The 17435-nt window shown below is 40.4% G+C and overlaps 2 long non-coding RNA genes across 2 annotated transcripts; one reads left to right on the top strand and one right to left on the bottom strand.

Annotated features, from left to right (window-relative positions):
- Positions 1-6916: 6916 nt before the first annotated feature.
- LOC129853247 (uncharacterized) lies at positions 6917-8293 on the bottom strand. The gene is made up of 3 exons (XR_008759108.1): positions 7930-8293; positions 7123-7560; positions 6917-7006 (listed from the first exon to the last, which is right to left on the bottom strand). It is a non-coding gene; the product is annotated as an uncharacterized LOC129853247 (long non-coding RNA).
- A 137-nt stretch (positions 8294-8430) lies between these two features.
- On the top strand, positions 8431-17164 carry LOC129854002 (uncharacterized). The gene is made up of 3 exons (XR_008759215.1): positions 8431-9024; positions 15912-16589; positions 16788-17164. It is a non-coding gene; the product is annotated as an uncharacterized LOC129854002 (long non-coding RNA).
- The last annotated feature ends 271 nt before the right edge of the window (positions 17165-17435 follow it).

Raw genomic sequence — 17435 nt, 5'->3', positions numbered from 1 at the left:
CAACGAGGGACTTTGCAATTAATTGCAATTCATCTGATCACTCTACATAAAATTCTGGAGTATATGCAAATTTCCATCATACAAACTGAGGCAGCAGACATTGTGAAAATGTATATTTGTGTCATTCTCAACTTTTGGCCACGACTGTACCGATAACACAGGACGTTGGTGGCACCTTAATTAAGGAGAACGGGATGGTGGTAATGACTGGAATGGTATCAATACATGGTTTCCTGGTGTTTGATGCCATTCCATTTGCGCCGTTCTGGCCATTATTATGTGCCATTCTCCCCTCAGCAGCCTCCTGTGACAGATACGCCATATTCTGACCTTATCTTAATTCCCTAATAACTCCACCTTCACGTGCAAGGAAACCATGAATAACGTAGAGCGAACCTGATGATTCCAAGCTGAAAAAGCATCTACTTTATTTTTTTCCGATAGAAAAAACAGAATTCTCCATGCATTGTAATGTATACATTGATAAGAGCTAGGAAAATGAGTAATCCGTTTGGAGAAGAGATTGTAAATACACATAGCAATTGTTTTTAGATGATTTTCCCTTATGATCTCTGGAGACAAATGGGAAACCAGTCATACGAAAGCAAACTGATAATCATATCAATATGACATATTGTGACCCCTTTTCCACATTGAAGTAGGCTATAAATAGCTGTGCCGTTTTTAACTGTATGCCCTCATAATTTGCAGGGATAAAATTCTGAGACCCAAGCTATATGCTTCTGTAGCACAGAATCTGACGAGTTGATTTATGCACTTTAGAAGATTAAGTATATTCCGGGGCTTTATTTTACAATTTGTATCATGTTAAAATATTAGCCACTATCAGGAGCCACCGTCAGTAATACATACATACATTTATAACTGTCACTTTACTGTTAGTTATCCTTCCATTTGTAGCCTACATTTTAAATCATTCAATTTTCTTTACCTTCTGTCACATAGTTGTACCCGAAGGTTGCTAGCAATAGTGGATCACATTAGGCTAACGCGCAATCATTTGGGACATGTAGCCTATTTGAATCATTATGGAACGCAGACCACACATAGCAGTTTAAACCTGGAGCATGGTTCAGGATGACTGGACCGTTGTCATACAGTTCCATGATTAGTGAAGTTTAGGGTAGAATTAGAGTACCATTGTTCAACCCCTATTGTACATTTTATTCCACCTTCCAATATTTAATGGATTGTACTCGTTACGTTGCCCAGCAAGAAAATAAAAAATTGACGCTTCAAACAGAAAGGGGAACTAAGAGTAACTGACCAACAGCCAAAACGAAACAGACAAGGTTTTAGGAGGAGTTCTGAAAAGACACTCATGGGGGTATCCACTGAAAGTTGACTAGCAACAACAACTGGAAACTAAGACACACCCATCATGAGGGCCCACTAAATGTTACTATTGCAGATAGATTGTGGCTTCCATCAATGTAATTGTCTACATCATTTCCAATCCCCCATATATAAAAAATATATATATATATCTTCATACATTATTTCCACTAACCCTACCAAGCCTCCCCTTATTGGAGTAAACTAATGGACAAAACTTAGGTTTCTACTTACAGCTTATACCTACATTTTATGGACACAGTATATTTGACAATAGTTGTCTTATGATTGTTTTTAGTCCCATCCTTCAGCTCCACTCAACCCCTCCAGTTTATCTCAGAACACCATGCAGTCTCGGAACACCATACAGTTTTGTATTCTATTTGCAATATATTTTTCAACTGTGCTGTGACGTTTCTGAACCTTTCTATTCTCATAGATTCTACATTTTGTAAATTAAAGATAAACATTTTTGGTAAGAGTTATTATTATTGATCGATGGCCTCCACTTTGCCAGGACTGGTCAGACTTCTGCAGCATTTTCTAGGCCACGTAGCATGGTGTGCATGAGCCTTTGAAACGTTACTCCGGCATTTCGTAACCCAAACAAGAGTAGAAGGTTGGAAAACAAACCATCAGGAGTGACAAAAGTAGACAACTCTTTGGCACGCTCAGTTAGAGTGACCTGCCTTCAGCAGATGAAACTTGCTAACGTACTTAGCAGCGCCAACACGTTCCACACCATCTTGTGCAAAGGGTATGAGTCTGACTTAGAAACGGCATTGAGCGAGAGCGCCAGGCTGCCCTGCATCACACACTCCTGCCATCAATTACGCAAGCCTGCCTTCCCTCGTCACGCGCATCAGCGATATTGGCTTCACCTGGACTCAATCATTGCCTGTTTATTACCTCCCCTATATTTGTCAGTTCCCCTGCTCTGTTCCCTGCTGATGTATTACTTTTTTTGTCTGTGTTACCTGTCTGCTGATGCTGTTACTGTCTCGTTCCATGTCCATTCTATATTAAATGTTTTCTCCCCATACCTGCATAGTCTCTCCAGCGTCATCCATGTGACAGAATATAGCAGCCATCACACAAAGCATCAGGGAGTACTGGCATTCCGGTTGGTATGGTGGCATTGGCTCTGGGTCGCCACCGATGGAACCGGGGCTGCCTAGCCAGCTCGTCGGGCTTCCACACCATAGCTGTTTCCTTGCCCCGGTTGGCTCGGATGGTGCGCATCCCACGTCAGGCCTCAGCCGAATCGTCAGTTCTTGTTCGCCCAGCCAGTCCAGGAGTTTTTTATGTTTTTTGTTGGTGACGTCGGGGTGGATTCCGTCGCCAATGGAACCGGGGGTGGGAACTGTACATGTTTCATGTTTTGTGTGGACCCCAGGAAGAGTCGCTGCTGCTTTTGCAACAGCTAATGGGGATCCTAATCCCCAAAAATCCCAAATTATTCCTGTAAATTGATATGTACCTTAATTAAAACCTACATAACGCTGTGCTGCATCAGCTCAATGTTTAAAATGTGTTTTTCAGTCCTTCATATTTAAGCTTGAAATGTGGGAGCCTCATGATTTAATTAGGGTCCCTTAGTAAGCCATGTCAAATAATGTTTGGATATGTTCATCTGTTTTTTCATCTATTTTGGTTAGGTCAGGGTGTGACTAGGGTGGGTACGTTAGTTTTTGTAGGTCTAGGTATTTGTATGTCTATGGTGGCCTGATATGGTTCCCAATCAGAGGCAGCTGTTTATCGTTGTCTCTGATTGTGATCATATTTAGGTAGCCATTTTCCTTTTGGTGTTCGTGGGTTCTTGTTCTATGTTTAGTTGCCTGTCTGCACTACTCATATTAGCTTCACGGTTCGTTTTGTTATTTTGTTTGTTTGTTCAGTGTTCATTCTTAAATAAAGAAGAATGTACGCATACCACGCTGCACCTTGGTCTCCTCCTTACAACGGCCGTGACAACTACCATGGTCTTCGGCACAGCATATTTCTGATGAGCAAGACAATTATGCACTGAATTCTCACTACCTATCTAAATCGAGAAGCTGTGCCATGATTTGGCTTTCACCTTCAGAAAATACATCCCTCTGTTAAGTAGCCCACAGAACCCAAGCAGATAAACGCACCTGTCGCAAAACATGCTCCGTGTTAATATTTTGCAATGGTAGCCTAGAGAAAGAATGCAGGTAAGGTAATAGACATATAAACTATGATGAAATACACGTAGGCCTATATGTATTTGAATCTATAGCTACACCTAGCCTATTATAGGCCTATATGAAGATAAGCTTATTATCGCAAATAGCCCTATATTGCGTAGCCTATTTGAAGGTCAGTCGGCAATATAATAAGCTATAATAAGTTGTTCCCTGTTACAAATGGTAACAGAAGCCCTGCGCGGCCTAAATAGTTAACGCTGTATCAGCCCCTTCAAAATGCCCTAATTCTTCATGACACCCCTCACGCAGGTCCACTGATGTCGGAAAACGTATCCTGTTATCTCATTACTCACGATAAAATCATTAGGCCTACTAAAGTTATTCAGACCAATCCACTGCTCATAACCTATATCAATCAGAATTGTGCCAGATGCCTATCTTAGTAGGCTATAGTTGGAACGTCATAATGTAAAATTCAAAAAAATAAATAATACGATTTATATATCAATTAACATCAATTCATTTAGGTGAAATAACTATTAAATCATATGTTGCTGTTAATAGGCATACTACATTATTGTCCTTCATCAGCTAGTAAGCTTTAACAGGACACATGTCCTACCATTTGAAATGATGGTGTAGGGTTAACGCACTGCTGAAATGTATGGGTTGTGGGCACCAGTACATTCCACTCAATATCCGATTAGAAAGTTGATGTTGTACTTACAATGTTGCAAGGGGCAGCAATGGCTTACAGCATCAAATAAATTGTTATTTGTCACATATTTATCAGATGTTATTGCGAATGTAGTGAAATGCTTGTGTTTCTAACTCTAACAGTAATATCTAACAATTTCACAACAATACACAAATCTAAAGTAAAGGAATTAAGAATATATAAATATTGGCCGAGCAATGTCATGGATGAGTAATGCAAATATGTAAACATTATTATAGTGACTAGTGTTCCATTATTAAAGTGGCCAGTGATTACAAGTCTAGGGCAGCAGCCTCTAATGTGCTAGTGATGGTTATTTAACAGAAATGAACAGTCTGAGGGCCTTGAGATAGAAGCTGTTTTTGAGTCTTTTGTTCCTAGCTTTCAAATCAAATCAAATCAAATCGAATTTTATTTGTCACATACACATGGTTAGCAGATGTTAATGTGAATGTAGCGAAATGCTTGTGCTTCTAGTTCCGACAATGCAGTAAAAACCAACAAGTAATCTAACCTAACAGTACAGGTGCTTTGATGCACCTGTACTGACTTCGCCTTCTGGATGATAGCGGGGTGAACAGGCAGTGGCTCGGGTGGTTGTTGTTCTTGATGATCTGTTTGTCCTTCCTGTGACATCTGGTGCTGTAGGTGTCCTGGAAGGGAGGTAGTTTGCCCCCGGTGATGCGCTGGCAGACCGCACCACCCTCTGGAGAGCCCTGCGGTTAAGGGTGGTGCAGTTGCCGTACCAGGCTGTGATACAGCCCGACAGGATGCTTTTAATTGTGCATCTGTAAAAGTTTGTGAGGGTTTTAGGTGCCAAGACAAATTTCTTCCGCCTCCTGATGTTGAAGAGGCACTGTTGCGCCTTCTTCACCACACTGCCTGTGTGGGTGGACCATTTCAGATTGTCAGTGATGTGTACACTAAGGAACCTGAAGCTTTCCACCTGCTCCACTGTGGTCCTGTCGATGTAGATAGGGGGGATGTCCCTGCTATGTTTTGTTGACATTGGGTTTTGGTCTTTTTTGGGGGTATTTTATTAGGATCCCCATTAGCTGTTGCAAAAGCAGCAGCTACTCTTCCTGGGGTCCAGGCAAAACATGAAACATAATACAGAATGACATAAAATTAAAGGCACACATAGCCTACATGTCAGTGCATACACACAAACTCTCTAGGTCAAATAGGGGAGAGGCGTTGTGCTGCGAGGTGTTGCTTTATCTGTTTTTTGAAACCAGGTTTGCTGTTTATTTGAGCAATATGAGATGGAAGTTCCATGCAATTAGGGCTCTATATAATACTGTACACTTTCTTGAATTTGTTCTGGATTTGGGGACTGTGAAAAGACCCCTGGTGAAAGGCTATTTTCCTGGCACCACACTCCCAGGGCCCTCACCTTCTCCCTATCAGTGTTGGTAATCAGGCCTACTATTGTTGTGTCATCTGCAAACTTGATTGAGTTGGAGGCGTGCGAGGCCACACAGTCATGGGTGAACAGGGAGTACAGGAGGGGGCTGAGCATGCATCCTTGTGGGGCCCCAGTGTTGAGTATCAGCAAAGTGTTGTTTTTTCTTACCTTCACCGCCTGGGGGCAAACCGTCAGTAAGTCTAGGACTCAGTTGCGCAGGGCGGGGTTCAGACCCAGGGCCTTAATGATAAGCTTGGAGGTTACTATGGGGTTGAATTCTGAGCTACAGTAAATGAACAGCATTCTTACATAGGTATTCCTCTTATCCAGATGGGATAGGGCAGTGTGATGGCAATTGCATCATCTGTGGATCTATTTGGGCGGTAAGCAAATTGAAGTGGTCTAGGGTGTCAGGTAATGTGATATGCTTGACTAGTCTCAAAGCACTTCATGACAGAAGTGAGTGCTACAGGACGATAGCCATTTAGTTCAGTTACCTTTGCTTTCTTGGGTACAGGAACAATAGTGGACATCTTGAAGCATGTGGGGACAGTAGACTGGGATAGGGAGACTGAATATGTCCGTAAACACCCCAGCCAGCTGGTCTGCGCATGCTCTGAGGTTGCGGCTAGGGATGCCGTCTTAGCCGGCAGCCTTGAAAGGGTTAACATGTTTAAATGTCTTAGGTCAGCCACGGAGAAGGAGAACCCACAGTCCTCGATAGCGGGCCACGTCAATGGCGCTGTATTATCCTCAGAGCGGGCGAAGATGTTTAACTTTCTGGAAGAAAGATGTTGGTGTCCGCGACTAGGCTGGTTTTCCCTTTGTAGTCCATGATTGTCTGTAGACCCTGCCACATACGTTTCGTGTCTGAGACGTTGAATTGAAACTCCACTTTGTCTCTGACGTTTTGCCTGTTTGATTGCCTTACGGCGGGAATATCTACACTTTTTGTATTCGGCCATATTCCCAGTCACTTTGCCATGGTTAAATGCGATGTTTGCACTTTCAGTTTTGCGCAAATGCTGCCATTTTAATAGTCACAGCAGGTACAACATCTCCTATACACTTCCTGATAAACTCAGTCACCGTATATACAGTGGGGCAAAAAAGTATTTAGTCAGCCACCAATTGTGCAAGTTCTCCCACTTAAAAAGATGAGAGAGGCCTGTAATTTTCTTCATAGGTACACTTCAACTATGACAGACAAAATGAGGCGAAAAAAATCCAGAAAATCACATTGTAGGATTTTTAATGAATTTATTTGCAAATTATGGTGGAAAATAAGTATGGTGGCACACAGGTGGCAGAGAAGGCCATTCTTCCCTCCCTCTGAAAACTCCACTGCATTGCCTAAAAGTCACACATAAAGCAGTACATTTACAATTCCATTACATAAAATAGTGTGGAGAGTATTTGTAAAGCAAGACAAAAAGTTCAGTCCAAAAATAGTATAAACCTCAACTTACTCTGATCTTGCAGCTGCTGGGACAGTGCCTCCAGAGTTCCCACTTCTCGTTGTAGGCTCCCCAGTGCCTCTTCATCTCTTGCAGCAGGATCCTCTCTTCCTCCTGCATTCTGTTCACTAACATCAGTCTGTTGAAGATTGCCTTTTGATGGCAAGATGGCTGTTGCCTGTGAGCTGTAAACTCAGAGGTATATAACAGAACAGCAATGATTGCAAGCTACGTAGAAGGTAAACATTCAATCACAATAGATATATTTTGCAATCATATATTTACTGGTGCCAAGTCTCTCCCATGGCCACACAAAGTTATCAGTATTGAGCAGATCATCCCCTGTGGGGAGCTTAAACTCTGCCTGCTGCTCGTGAAGTTGAACAATGGAAGCTGTCAATGGTGCTTTGTCCTCAATTTCTCCGAATCTGATGAATCTCTTGTTGCCGTCTAAATAAAAAGGGTGATTAGATGGACTGTATATTCAGATATATTACATGACTATAAGTTAGAGCTACTATAGAGGCACAAACAAAGAGTACAAAGCAAGCAAACTCATTTCTAAAGCATTTGTCGTCATGTAGTTAACCTTATACAAGGCATGCAGAGTTGTGGCTCACAAGATACTCTGTTGTTTATGGTCATGTAATTTCTCAGTTTAATGAAATGTCTTGCGTTAGATCAATGAATAACATAAGTCATGCCTACATTTGATCATAAACATGGTCTGATGTGTATGACTAATGAATTGTCTTTCACAAATCACTTTTACTGCTTGATTAATAATGTGTTTGAGGTCATACTGTTGTTGGGGCTTACCTGTAAAATGGTAGAAGTAGTGCATCCTCTTTCACACTGAGGTAAAGCCCTTCAAGCTTCTTCTGGAGATGCCCTGTCTGACTATCCTGAAGTGTGTGTCAAACATGACTCCACTGTCATCAAATCAATTATGAAGTTGAGAGACAGAAACATTCATGTTTCTACCTGTTGGATTCTGGCTTGAAACATACTTATTCCTCTCGTCATGTTAGGTGTCAATGAAGGGTGAATAGGAACTTTGGGTACGGAAAGTTACTGAGTGAGACGAGGGGAAGTGCAGAAAGTTCATATTCTGTTCAAACATGTTATTGCTGAATATTCATATTTCTAAGTAAGGAGGCAAAGGGTAGCAGTTTGGTTTCAGTTCCTGATAAGGCAGACCAGGGATGTGGAACTCAACTCGATAAGGGTCATCAGTTGGAGAGAAGACACTGCTGGGAGGGGGGCCATAGGGGTTCCACCCCGAAAACCATCTGGCTACAGTCCTATCACACACACACACACACACACACACACACACACACACACACACACACACACACACACACACACACACACACACACACACACACACACACACACACACACAGAGGGGTGAACCTTTGGGCTAAAAAAAAATGGCGGACGGAAGACAGGGTGGTGCGGCAGGTGCCGCTTCTCATTCGAATGCTGTAATTTTATCTAAACCATCAGGTGTACGCCGACCCCAGCTAAGTAACTCATGCAAAGAGTTAAAGCGCAATTATGCATTTTATCTCCAGTACTCTGCCATGATTGTCAGTTATGTAGCTGCTCTACTGATAATCTCAGTGCGTCCTTGCAGGGATGACACAATCAGTCTACTACCAGAGAATATCAACACCAAACACATTGGTTCACCGTTCCACGGGAGCGGACAGTACACAGCATACCATAATGTTCTGAATAATGGTCAAGTCTACCTCGCTCCTTATTCTACTGAACCGCTTAGGCGTAACAAACAACTCAATCCTGTGCAACTCCATCCTGGTTCCAACATCACCGAGCCAGCGATACGCACCGGAGTGGAAAGCGGTGGATGGCCTCGTCCACTGATCGTTGCTGCTGTGGAAGTGGGTGAGTGCTATGGTCCTATGGTTTCTCTCGACTCACCCGGCTCCAGGATAGATTTTGACTCTTCAAACATACCCAAGTCGCTATATGCGATCCCTGACTCTGCTTCTGGTACGCAAGCTGTTTTAATTAGTTCCCCACATCTAGTGCAGGTGGGAGGGATTGTTAATTGCGCTACCGAACTGCCCCTAATCAAAACGAAACAAAACGGCCTAAACCCAGCCGTCAGAAAACACAGAAAATTTAACTTTTTTCAATGTGTCAATCACTCTCGAGTCATCTGGGACCCACGAGCTAAGCCCAAGGGACTACTAGGGGGGCACTTGAACATTCGTAGTGTCATTCCAACAAGTGATCAAATTCAACATCTACTCACAGACTCCAACCTTGACTTTCTCTGCCTCTCAGAGACATGGCTCCATAAAAACTCTCCATCTGCTGCTTTGATTGTGCCTGGCTACAATGTTTTCAGGAGAGACAGGACTGAAGGAAGAGGAGGGGGTGTGATGATTTACATTAAAGAACATATCCGATGTAAACAAATTGAGTGGTCATGTGATAATGAACTAGAATGTATTGGCCTGAACATTACACTGTCTCCCCAAATGTCTTTTACCCTCATTGGAATGTATAGGCCACCTTCCACCAAAAGTGTGTTTTTTGATCAGTTTAATAACATGCTTAGGGAATGTGATTTTGGGAAAGAGATCATCTTAATGGGAGATTTTAAGATTAATTATGAAGACAAGTGTTGTAGGAAAACCCTCAAACGGATCACTAATACCTTTGACCTTACACAGCTAGTTAAAGGGCCAACCAGGGTGACTTGTTGCTCTAAAACACAGATTGATTTGGTGTTCAGTAATAAACCAGAGAGAGTGACTAAATCATTCAATATGGTTACTGGGCTATCTGATCATAATCTGACACTTACAGCCAGAAAGCTGTCTAAGAGCAGGTTTAACCTCTCTACTGTTAGAAAGCCTGATCAACTAAGAATACCTAAGAGTGAATTAAGCTATTTTGAAAATGCAATTAAGGGAATTACCTGGAATGATCTCTTGTCCTATACAGACGTGGAAGCTGATAGTCAAGTTTATCTATCCACAATCCAGACTACATTAAATTGTTTCCTAAAGAAAATCAAATCCAAACCTGGCCAAAAGAGCACTCTTCCTTGGCTAAATGGAGAAATCTGGAAATTGATGAAAGAACGAGATTATTATCTAAAAATAGCCCTAAGATCCAAATTAGAGCATGACAAACGTAGGTTTACCATGATGAGAAATAAGGTGATGAAAGAAATCAGATAGGCCAAGGCAAACTTTTTTATTAACATAAAATGCGTCAAAAGCTTTTGTTTTAGCAGTTCTATATCTCCGGTCATGTTTTTATTCGTTATAGGTGTTAAAGACATCATAAGGTAGTTAATTTAAACCGACTTATAGCAGTTTATATCAGTTTATTGCGATTTTCTGGGATTTCTTTGTTATCACGAGTTGGACACCTCTCCAGTGGGTGGCTATCGTTAGCTGCTATTTCTACAGGAGAAGAGGACATCTTTCAACCAAAAGACGATTGTTCTGGAGAAAGGACACCTTGCCCAAGATTCTGATGGAAGCTAAGCAAATAGTAAGCAGTCTTTATGCTGTTAATTCGTATTTATGTTGACAAATGTCAAATAATAATTCCGCCATGAATTTCGGTGCGGTCTCGCTTTAGCACACGCTGTATTGCGCAGTAACGTTAATTTTAAAAATCTAACACAGCGGTTGCATTAAGAACTAATGTATCTTTCATTTGCTGTCCAACCTGTATTTTTTTAGTCAAGTTTATGATTACTTATAGATTAGAATAGGTGCCTCTCCAAGATGGCGCCGGACAGATTGCTTGAAGTTTTGGCCACTAATCACATTGTATAACCACGATTTGTGCTGCTAAATATGCACATTTTCGAACAAACCCTATATTCATTGTGTAATATGATGTTACCGGACTGTCATCTGATGAAGAATATCAAGGTTAGTCAAATTATATATCTTTTGCCTGTTTGTTACGATCGCTAACATTTGCTGCTGGTAAATGGTGTTGTGTTTCTGGCTATTATGGTAAGCTAATATAATGCTATATTGTGTTTTCGCTGTAAAACACTTAGAAAATCTGAAATATTGGCTGGATTCACAAGATCTGTGTCTTTCATTTGCTGTACGCTGTGTATTTTTAAGAAATGTTTTATGATGAGTAATTAGGTAATACACGATGGTCTCTGTAGTTATTCTAGTTGCTTTGGTGAGAGTTGTGATGGTGGCTGCAATGGTAAACTATGATTTATACCTGAAATATGCACATTTTTCTAACAAAACATATGCTATACAATAAATATGTTATCAGACTGTCATCTGATGAATTTGTTTCTTGGTTAGTGGCTATTTATATCTTTATTTGGTCGAATTTGTGATAGCTACTGATGCAGTAAAAAAATGGTGTAGTAAAAAAAAGTGGTGTCTTTTGCTAACGTGGGTAGCTAATAGATTTACATATTGTGTCTTCACTGTAAAACATTTTAAAAATCAGAAATGATGGCTGGATTCACAAGATGTGTATCTTTCATCTGATGTCTTGGACTTGTGATTTAATGATATTTAGATGCTAGTATTTACTTGTGACGCTATGCTAGGCTATGCTAGTCAGCTTTTTTACTGATGGGGGTGCTCCCGGATCCGGGTTTGGGAGGAACTAGAAGTTAAAAGTTGCGTCATACTGTGGCACACCTTGCGTGATGCTGCAGCCTTCTGTGGCACGTCATTTAATTCTCAGATATTTTCTTTGTTACTGCAAGTTATTGTTAGTTTGACCACCAGAGGGCATCTTTGAGAAGCATTTGATGGTATTCCGTATTGGCAATACTAGAGAATTTAAAACATTTTTTGTAATAACATAGTATATGGGATTGATTTTAAGAAATTTAGTTTAATTAATTTGATTAATATTATGGTGTTCCAATTCAGAGAAAAATTAAACCCTAAGGGTTTCCGTTAGGATGGAATGGAAAATATGGCGCTGTATAACGTGATTGTCGAATGTAGGCTACAGGATTGGAGTATTCTAAATGGTTTGCCTTCATTCGATAACTTTGACCACCAATATTTCTGTAAATTAGTGATCTTTATTCCCATAGTAATTCGCTATGTATCCATAACTAAATCAACATCTGCATTTTGAAAAAGTATTTTTTTAAATCTTTATTTCATTAACGGAATGTGGTTATTTGTTTATTAGGCTACTGTGGCAGTCTAGAATACATACTGTAGTAAACATGGGAAAGTGCCTAATTTCTTACATAAGGGAGAGCAGGCCATGTCTGTACTACAGAATGCACTTACAACGGCAGACACAAATGAGACCACTCTGACCATTTTACTCGCCCTAGCAGAGCTGGTAAGGCAGTTTTGGGGGAGATATAGGCATGTCTGTCTATTTTGCAAAATTTCTCGCAATGTGTATATTTAGATTTTTTTTTCAAGTCGGACCTCATTTTAAATCATGAGAATCTCCTCTTTCTAATTATGTAAGCCTGGGCAGCTTGTCATCAAATGCTTGCCCCAAAATACTTTTTGTCCATGGAACACCTAGCTCACCCCAGTGTTTTCCTATGGAGAGGCATGCCGGTCCATTTCGCCAAATATCTCACTGTATATATAATTTTTTTTCAAGTCGGGCACCATTTTTATCAGGAGAATCTCGTCTTTGTAATTATATAGGTCTCGGCAGCGAGCTCGTTTGTCATCGATCGCTAGACCAGAAATAGTCAAAGTTTTTATTTTTTCCGTACTTTCTCATTACGCAGACATAAGCACAGTTGTCACCATCGAGGTGCGGATGTTAAGTTAATACACAAGTAGTTTTTTTCCAGTTTCGTCCAACGAACAGATTGTAGTGGTAAAATAAAAAGGGATACATTTTTTTATGGAATTCTAAGCATCACTCCAGTCAAAGTCAAAACAGGCTCTGCAAACGTTTGATTCCATTAATTTGCTATGGGCTCGCGCTAGTGTTCCAGTTTAGCCAACATTCTTAACTTCTAGGGGCAGAATTCGGAATTTTGGATGAAAAGCATGCCCAAATTAAACTGCCAGATTTGGATAGAAAACACTCTGAATTTTCTAAAACTGTTTGAATCATGTCTGTGAGTATACCATAACTTATTTAGCAGGCAAAACCCCAAGGACAAACCATTCAGATTTATTTTTATTTGAGGTCACTCTCTTTTCAATGTATTTTCATTGGGAAACCAGATTTCTAAGTGACATGCTTGAAGTTCCTACCGCTTCCACTGGATGTCAACAGTCTTGAGAAATTGGTTGAGGTTATTCCTTTGTGTAATGAAGAAGTACGGCCATCATGAAATAGAGTCACATTAAGTGTCCTGTTAGATAGAAGCGTGTGAGCAGAAAGCTGGCTACAGTTGGTTTTAATCCTGTATTGAACACAGATCATCCCGTCTTCAATTTGATCAATTATTAACGTAAAAAAATACCTAAAGTTGTACCTATTTAGGTTTTACCTAAAAGTAATACCTATTGCAAAAGTAGTTTGACATTTTTTGGGAAAGTTTACAGGTAACCTTTGAGATATTTTGTCGTTACGTTTGAGCAAGTTGGAACCTGTGTTTTTCTGGATCAAACTCACCAAATAAATTGACATTTTGGATATATATCGACGGAATTAATCGAACAAAAGGACCATTTGTGATGTTTATGGGACATATTGGAGTGCCAACAACAGAAGCTCGTCAAAGGTAAGGCATGAATTATATTTTTATTTCTGCGTTTTGTGTTGCGCCTGCAGGCTTGAAATATGCTTATCTCTCTTTGTTTACAATGGTGCTATCCTCAGATAATAGCATCGTTTGCTTTCACCGAAAAGCATATTTGAATTCTGACATGTTGGCTGGATTCACAACCAGTGTAGCTTTAATTTGGTATCTTTCATGTTTGATTTAATGAAAGTTTGATTCTATAGTAATTTTCATAGTAATTAATTTGAATTTGGCGCTCTGCATATTCTCAGGCTTTTTGCCAAGTGAGAGAGTAGCGTCCCGCCTAAACTCTGATTTTTGGATATAAATATGAACTTTTCCCGAACAAAACATACATGTATTGTGTAACATGAAGTCCAATGAGTGTCATCTGATGAAGATCATCAAAGGTTAGTGATTCATTTGATTTCTATTTCTGCTTTTTGTTACTCCTCTCTTTGGCAGGAAAATGGCTGTATGCGTTCTGTCTTTTTCTGTGACTTGGCTCATACCTAACATAATCGTTTGGTGTGCTTTCGTCGTAAAACCTTTTTGAAATCGGACACTTTGGCTGGATTCACAAGTGTATCTTTAAAATGGTGTAAAATACTTGTATGTTTGAGGAATTTTAATTATGGGATTTCTGTTGTTTTGAATTTGGCGCCCTGCAGTTTCACTGGCTGTTGACGAGGTGGGACGCTACCGTCCCACATACCCTAGAGAAGTTAAGCCATTTTCCAGCCTTGGGTGAATTTTGACTCTTTCTATTGTCCTTTGTCTTTCCATTGTTCTATAGCCAGAGCGAATTTACGAAAGCACCCGAATGTCCATTGAGAAAGCACAACGACTATACCATTTAGCTAAGCTAAGAATGACGTGAATAATCAAGTCAATAAATGTTGGGTAGTTAGATAGCCTATAGTTAATATACTGGCAAGTTTGATGTATAACTACTAACGTTAGGTAGCTAGCTAACATACGGCACATACTGTTGTAATGATATGCTATGTGGTTCGTAAGGACAGCGTAGCTAACAAATTGTCAGCCAACATGACGTGTAAAGTAAATTATTTGAAAAGTCATTTGTTTATTACATTTAGTAGCAAGCTACCCCTTGGTCGTTAAGGCAAATCTGGTCTGTGGTATGAGGGGGATTTTTCACACCTAGCTTGGCTATTAGACAATTCTTTAGTAAAGGTTGAATAGTCTATTGTTCATCTATTAGACTATTCTTTAGTAAAGGTAGTCTATTGTTCAGCTATTAGCCCCCATCCCCAACTTGCAACAAATTATTGTTCCCATCTCATTCCTTTCCTCTTCCACGCATCATTATTCTGCTCCTGAGTGGCTCGCTTGTGGGCGTGCTGGCAGGATATGGCAGCATCTTTGGTTGTGCGTCAAGAATTCTGCATACAGTAGCACGTTTGTATGAAGGTGTGGTTATTCACAGGCAAATTGTTTTGCTATGGAGGTACATTTGTCTTTTTGTCGAGAACAAAACCATTTTTTATTTTCAATCAAAAATAATTGTTCTGAAAGCAAATTTTTTCCGACACAAAGGAAGTCAAAGCGGACACCTACGAAGATAGTAGCACTGGTCTGTATTGACGTATCCTGAAAATGACATCTGCTGCTGTCACGTTCCTGACCCTATTTCCTTTGTTTAGTCTTTGTTTAGTTGGTCAGGACGTGAGCTGGGTGGGCATTCTATGTTTTGTGTTTCTATATTGGGTTTGTTGTTTGGCCTAATATGGTTCTCAATCAGCGGCAGGTGTTTGTCATTGTCTCTGATTGGGAACCATATTAAGGTAGCCTGTTTTCACTGTTTGTTTGTGGGTGATTGTTCCTGTTCCTGTGTTCATGTATTTTGTGTTCCCATGTTCAGGACTGGAGCTTCTTTGGTTTTCGTCTGTTTATTGTTTTTGTTCGTGTTAAAAAACAATTCCAATAAATATGGAAACGTACCACGCTGCACATTGGTCCTCCTCTCTTTCACCCGAAGACAGCCGTTACAGCTGCTTTAGATTGAACGGTCATATCTCAGTTATAGTTTTCATATCTATAAAAAATAAGCTGTTTTCTTTACTTTCAGAGAGCGAGCTGATCAAGGGGTCTAAAATGTAGATATTGCCAGGTGTTCACTGTCCGAGGGACAGGCCGTGGAAGCTTTATTGCTGGCAAAAGTGTTCATAACCAGAGGTAATTAAACTGTTCTGTGTTCTTTTTCTCCATATCTGCCTTCCTTGTTGTATATGGAACCTGTCTCACATGCATTAATTAAAAAACCCTTATGGTGCCAGCTGCTATTTTTCAGATTTACACTACATAGTCCAGTGAAAATGGCTGTGTTTATCTGTTGCTGCCAAGTCATCATTTCCCTGGGGGTTAGCCTTGCAATAATCAAGTGGTGAGACACATAGCCCTCTATATTTAAATGTTTCAGGTACACTCCGATAGGTGTCTGCTTCACATACAGTATCTTCTATTGTTTGTCATCATGTGTCTGTTTTTCAGCATAAAGTACTCTGTAGCCACTTAGTGTGGACACCAGGTGAGATCACACACACACACACACACACACACACACACACACACACACACACACACACACACACACACACACACACACACACACACACACACACACACAATAACAGTCTCTCTTCTTCACTTCATCCCTCTCCCCCTAAATCCTCTAGGTCATATCAGCTGTTTTGGTGAACCTCTCCCACATCTGAACTGGCTGACAGAGGGCACAGTATGATCATAGGTGAGATGTCACTTGGTCAGGTCAACAGTAAGTATTAAAGGGATGCTTTACATTGAAATACAGACAGAGATGTAGTAGTCCCAGATTTAATGATCCAAGGTCAGTTTTGCATTTCACCTCCTGATTATGATGACTGACCGTGTTAGAATAAAAAAACTAGGCTTAATCATGCTCTCTCTCTATCCATCTGTCTCTCAGCTGCAGACATGTTTTGATGTGAGAGAGGAAGCCAGTCCCATCATCGCCACCTCACCCGCTCTTAAGATAACCTTCGGGCCAACTGGGGGCCCAAGGCTGGTTAGGAGACACCGCAATTGTGATGAACTGAAAGAATATTAGGGCAGCACTGTAATTCACGAATCACATGCTGTCTGCGGCTGTTCTTACCTCTTTCCCTTTCTGTCTTCTACACCTCTCTCCCCACCTCATCTTTCATCCTCGTTTTATAATGCACACCATATGTGCATTGAAGTACAGATTGAACTTGAACTTGTATTTATAATATAATAATGTGTTTATGTATTTATAGCACCTGGATAATGAACTTATTTCAATAAAGCGTGTCACATTCTCCACTGGTTGAAATAGTATCCTGTGTCCTCAGATTAATGCAGATGAAGGGAGTTAGATATGCATCGGTTTTTCTGTATATATGAATTACAAATCAATCATGTTTCTAGTCTATTGCATAGTTACAATGTGTAATCATTTTTGTCCCAGGAGCAGGAGTGGTAAACACTGTTGAAGTGTATAATTGTAATACATACTGTACATGCAGACACAGCATAATTCAAATAATAGTTTGATATGACTGAAAAATAATGTCTTCAGAGATTCATGCCTGAA

This window comes from Salvelinus fontinalis, chromosome 1 (assembly GCF_029448725.1).
Source record: "Salvelinus fontinalis isolate EN_2023a chromosome 1, ASM2944872v1, whole genome shotgun sequence".
Taxonomy (NCBI): Eukaryota; Metazoa; Chordata; class Actinopteri; order Salmoniformes; family Salmonidae; genus Salvelinus; species Salvelinus fontinalis.
This window is presented reverse-complemented; position numbering and strand designations above follow the sequence as displayed.